The sequence below is a fragment of the Vicugna pacos genome, unplaced genomic scaffold, assembly GCF_048564905.1.
Source record: "Vicugna pacos unplaced genomic scaffold, VicPac4 scaffold_20, whole genome shotgun sequence".
Lineage (NCBI taxonomy): Eukaryota > Metazoa > Chordata > Mammalia > Artiodactyla > Camelidae > Vicugna > Vicugna pacos.
Window position 1 is genome coordinate 27,598,383 of NW_027328741.1, and position 6,107 is coordinate 27,604,489.

The window sequence follows — 6,107 nt, forward strand, 5'->3', positions numbered from 1 at the left end:
TCTAAAGGTCGAAGCAATTATTCTTATTTTATTTTTTATTCATTTTCAGAGTTGGGGTCTTTTGATTGCAGGTGACAAAATCAATCTCCAATGTGTTTAAATAACAACCAAAAAATGGGGATGCATGGGATTTATTGGTTCCTGTAAATGAAAACCTCCAGTCTGAGGTCTGGCTTCAGTCAAGGAGAGATACTCTAGCCCAGATGATGTCAAGGGCTGCTTTTGTCCTGTCTTCATTCTGTGTCCAAAGATGTCTCAGCATGATGCTTCTAGGCATGCAGCATCCCAGATCATCCATCCAAACCAAGACAGGTCCCTTTTGGCCCCTTTCTCTCTTGATAGAGGAAGCTTATGATTCACATGGGCACCAGCACATATCTCCTCACATAATAGTGGCTCTTCCTGGGTTATTTGCCAATTCTCCAATCATGTGCGAGGCCAATACAATGAGGGGTATTATTTGTCTTAAACCAACTGAGATCTACTTCTGGTGCTTCAGAAAGAGTGGGTCAATCGAGGTTAAATCATAGGACTAAAAACGAAAGGGAGGTTACTTATCCTAAAGCAAGTTCTGGGTCCTCTTCTAAGACTGGGGACAGATACAGGACAGAAGTTCTGTCCATTACTGAGTGCTTTCAAATTTTCTTTAATGAGCAAATGTTAAATTTATGATCAGAAAAGATGATAAATAAGAAACTTAAGGAAGGAGAATGGAAAGCTTTCCTGTTTCTTAAGAAATATTGAACCCATTAAGTGCTTGGAAGAAAAATGGAAATGTTTCAAGTTTGTAAAAGTTCTGAAATGAATTAGAATTGATTTTACAGACCATGTAGGAGACAGTGCTATACAGTTAGTGTGTCTTTGGGCTCTTTGAGTATTTCAGTACTTTCACATAAAAGTTGCTTCATTTGGGGCAAATTGCATCATTTCCACGTGGCTCTATTTCCTCATCTGTAAAAGAGATATAATATTACCTTCCCCACAGGGTAATTGTGAGGATTTTGAAAAATAGATGTGTGCTGAAGCAATAGTAAGCATTTAAGGATTCTTAACTTTTATGTTTACTTAATACATAATTAAAAAATTATTATGCAGACTTTTAAAAAATGCATACTATTTAAATGGCCTATATGTGCTGTACAAGAGAGGAAGGCTTAATATACCTTCTATAATACATTTTTCTCAGCCTTAACTAATTTTCACATTTAATCACACACACACCAAAAAGTTATTCCTTTCACAAGCATGAAGACTTAACTGTGAAGGAAAGGATGATGAAAGAGAGTAGAGGAGAAATTAAAATGCTTTCTCTACAAACTGATGGCTTAAAAACTAAGAAAAACGCCTTTTTAAGACTTTGGTCCATCAACTGGTGACTGGATAAAGAAGATGTGGTATATTTATACAATGGAATACTACTCAGCCATAAAAACCGACAACATAATGCCATTTGCAGCAACATGGATGATCCTAGAGAATGTCATTCTAAGTGAAGTAAGCCAGAAAGAGAAAGAAAAATACCATATGAGATTGCTCATATGTGGAATCTAAAAAACAAAAACAAACAAAAACAAAGCATAAATACAGGACAGAAATAGACTCATGGACAGAGAATACAGACATGTGGTTACGGGGGGGGTAGAGGGTGGGAAGGGATAGACTGGGATTTCAAAATTGTAGAATAGATAAACAAGATAACATTGTATAGCACAGGGAAATATACACAAAATGTTATGATAAATCACAGAGAAAAAAATGTGACAATGAGTGTGTATATGTCCATGAATGACTGAAAAATTGTGCTGAAAACTGGAATTTGACACAACACTGTAAAATGATTATGAATCAATAAAAAATGTAAAAAAAAAATAATAATAATTAAAAAAAGACTTTGGTCACCATATTCATAGCTAATACATAGGTAGAGTTTTTCACATACCTGCGGTTAATGTTCCAATTGTTTTCACAATTAGTAACTAATTGACTCATCACAATGGTCCTATAAATTGCTATTATTATCCTCCCATTATATGGGTGAGGAGATTGAAGCCCCTAGAGGTTAAGAAATTTCCACAAGGCCCCACAGCTAGCATCGGAGCTGGGATCCAGATGCAGGAGTGTGGCTCCAGGGGGGGCTTGTAAACACTCCCTCTGCTCTCCCCTGCAGGTGCAAGCCAGCCACCCGCTGTTACTGTAAATAACATGATGTGGTTCACTTAGTCCTGAAATTCACATTCTTTGTAGCTTTCTGTCTGGGGCAGTCATCAGGAGCAGCCAGGGACACTGAGTACATGCTTCTGGACTATGACCAAGAAGGTAGATGGAAGGAAAACAGTTTAAAAATGGGATCTTTAATGTGCATTCTTCAATGGGCAGGAAAAAACCTGCCAAGTGAGGAACTGAAACCCTATCAGCCACGTGCAAATTATGCTTCAGACACCCCCGCTGCCCTTGGGTCCACACAGTCAGAACTACAGGGGATCAGGGACATGAAACTTATGTAAATGCAGGGAGTAGGAATACCTGCCATTTTAAGATCTCAAGGAGTATGAAAAGCATGTGAAGCTTTCATCAGCAGAGACCTGCTGTCACTTCCACTGTTTCCCTCAGGGCATGTCCACAGCTTCACTGGTTTTATTCAGAATGAAGACGATAGCTAGCACCTGCTGACCCCTGAATCAGTGATAGGTTCTCCCTTGAAAGGAAGCATATCCCCTTCATGGGTTACAACTAGTTCATAACCTAAGTAATTCTACAGATGTAGAAGGGATACTTTCATTGGTTCTGCTATCACAGACTTCCCTCCAAAAGATCATGCCACCAGTTACCCCATTTTCACCCATTAAAATATACTTAACAGGCTTCCTTCTTTAGTGCAGTTTTAGGTTTACAGAAAAATTCACAGAAAGTGGAGTTCCCATATATTCCCTATGCCCTGCACACAGCTGCTCCTGCTGTCAGCATGTTACATTACTGGATGCACTCATTCTTTTTGACATCTTTCATTCCTCCTCCCCTAAAATTTAACATGCCTGATATTCACGTCTCATGGCATTTACGTGCGATTTATATCACTTCTCACGTTTATGTGAGGTTTACAACACATGCATGTTTTCTGTTTAAGCTGGGTTGGGGGCAAGTTTTCTGTGTAAAAATACGATCATTAGTGAGTCTTATGCTGCTGGGTTTTTGGGTTGTCAGGTCCTTTTGACCATTGCTTCAGTTATTGGGATCATTGTCTAAGGACTTTCAGTGTTCATTGTATTTTCTGCAAAACTTCCCAAGAACCTGAATGGAACAGACCCAATCCAAAAGTACCTGACTGTGCAGGTGGGCCACGCCCATCACTGCTTCCCTCATCAGTTTTATCATCATGGTGACCCTGAACGCCATATATGAGAAAGTGGCAATCATGATGACTGACTCTGGTAAGGTCCTCCTGCAGCTGAGATAATTTCTACACTAGTTTTAGAACCAGGTCAAAACAGAGACTATCTTTTAAGGACTTCAATTGCAGTACATTACAGTCTTTAGTTAACTTCAAGTGTAAACGTATTTTCTCTAGCCTATGTGAGAAGTGAATTAGCTCCATTTTTGCATTAGTAAAAGGGACAAAGGAAGCTTTAGAATGTCCAAACTCTGTGTAAATATGTCAGTGCTTAATAATAATTTCAATTACATTAGATAATGTACCCTATTGTTGAAAGTAAATAGTCTCTGTATTGCAAATAAGTGGAAGAGGGTCGTGGTTCCAGTGGCAGAATTGCTTGTGCGTTACGGAGAGGACAAGTAATCACACTGTTATATGTCTTCCCCCCATGCTGTTCCCGTTAGTGTAGCTCTATTCTCATCAGCTGCGACTTATATAATAAATGTTTCTTCTCTCTGGCTTGTATCCCACCCAGCGGCTTAGCGGCCTAAGTTAAGTGCTTCCCACACGTTGCATGTGGCTGGGTGGTTCTCCCAGTGGTCTGCTCAGTTGTCATCTTCTGAAAATACTAAGACCAATTCAAATTCTGAACTAGAAGGATGACCCGTTTTATGTTCCCCAAATGCTTCTAGCAAGTTGCCCCGTGTTTTGTTTGTCTTCTTCAATAGTCCTACCTTACTGCCGTTCAGGGAGACAAGAGAATATTATTTAGCAGGATGTTTAGAAGTAGCTTTCTTTCAAATTACACCTGACAAAGGAAATTTCTTGCCCATTAGATACTTTTGTGCTTATAAATTTTAAGGAACGTGTGACTTTTTTTTTTGCCTTGTGGGATATTTCGTTCTTAGTGGGAGAAACTCTTACAACAGTGTGTACAGTTGGAATTAACATAGTGGATATGTTAAGAAATTCAAAAGAGCTGATATGAAAACAGTGTGAATTGTGTGTGTATATATATATACATATTTAGCGTGTTAACTCATGTGTCCGTGGCTTTGATTAGGGTCTCAAAGCCGTTCACAATTTTGCAGACTTAACTTTTCTTTATTCTAGCTGCAGAGCTCCCAAGGACCAGACTGACTATGAGAACAACCCAGCCATGAAGGTGTTCTTGTTCCACTTTGTCAACTACTACTCCTCGTGTTTCTACAACACATTCTTTAAGGGCAGATTTGTGACTTATCTGTGAGATCTGGTGTATTGGCTGTAAAAATACAGAAATGGAGAGGTGTGAATACAGCTTTGTGTTCTGACAGTCTAACCTGTTTCAGGTTTTCTCTTAGTTGCCCAATGAAGAGTGTCTTTACTCTATGTTCCTTAGATATTTTAGGCATAAAATAATGACTTTATTTCATGTTAGAGCTATCCAAAATTTAAATGAGATTTTCTTTCTAATATTGCAGTGTGACTCAAGTGGCTGTCTCCTTGAACTGATGACACAGCTGACAATAATCATGGGAGGACAGTCCATCTGGAATAACATACAAGAGGTGTTACTTCCGTGAGTACTCAGTCATGTGATCTTGGGGTGAGAACGGCCCACCCACCCACGTCATTTTCCTGCGTGGCCATCTCTAGAACAGGGGAGACTCTCTGCTTATTAAAGCTCTCCAGATAAGATGATCCAGCCAACATTATAAATGTACCTGCTGTTTAATAATTATGTTTAAATACCTTCCTTTTTGTGTTTAACATAAATCCTCAAGTGCTATAGTCTCTGCTTATTAGCAAAGCACTGGGGACTGACTGATCAGAGCCCTTTTTGGGGCCATGAACTAAGTTTTCCTACAACTTCCTGCAAATTTCTCCTCCTTTTATATATGCATTTAAAAATCCATAACAGGAATTTGTTGAGTGCCTAGTATGTGCTAGTCACTGTATTAAATGTTGTACATATATGTATGTGTGCATGCGTGTGTGTGTACAATTTAATCACCCAAACAATCCTTATTCTTATCTTCCTTTTGCAAATGAAGATCCTGTGGCTTAAAGAGGGTAACTGATTTGCCCAAGCTCTCATTGCCAATAAGAGACCACTGTGGGACTCAGATGTAAGACCCTATCTCTCTGAATCCAGGTTCTTCTAAGAACAGAGACTCTCTTAGGGTCCTAAGGCATAGGGTTACATAATGTTTTAAGAGACACTGTCTAAAATAATAACAACAGAGGTTTTGACTTACTGTTCTCTTCCTAAAAATGAGAAAAGCAGATGTTAGCAAAGGTCACACTGTCCTTTTGATTTTCACATAAGCCCAATCCCACATCAAAGTGGACAGTCCGGTGTTATCTGCAATTTCTGAACATTTCAAGGAGCTTACTGTATTCGCTTTCTGTTGCTGTTGTAACTAGTATCCCCAAACATCATGGTAGTAGGAAGAAAAAAAAAAAGTCTCCACTAAACAACACAAATTTAACCATGTAGGGTTCTTGAACGCAGAAGCCTGCTGAAGTCAACGTGTTGACACGGCTGTTTCTGAAGGCCTCAGGGGAAACTGTATCTTTGACTTTTCTGTCTTCCAGAGGCCACCTGCGTCTCTTGGCCTGTGACCTCTTTTCTCTGTCTCAAGGTCAGCATGGTTGTGTGCCTCTGACTCTGAACCTGTGGTCAGATCTCCTCTCCTCTCTCCCCTCTTCTGCCTCCTTCTTCCTCCTTTAACGACCCTGGTGATTACACTGA

General features: G+C 39.4%; 1 long non-coding RNA gene across 1 annotated transcript in view; it reads left to right on the forward strand.

Annotated features, from left to right (window-relative positions):
* Positions 1–5,015, forward strand: part of LOC140694169 (uncharacterized) — a 30,316-nt gene extending 25,301 nt beyond the window's left edge. The window contains exon 3 of the long non-coding RNA XR_012069921.1: positions 4,834–5,015. This is a non-coding gene — a long non-coding RNA (uncharacterized lncRNA). The remainder of the gene's footprint in view (positions 1–4,833) is intronic.
* The last annotated feature ends 1,092 nt before the right edge of the window (positions 5,016–6,107 follow it).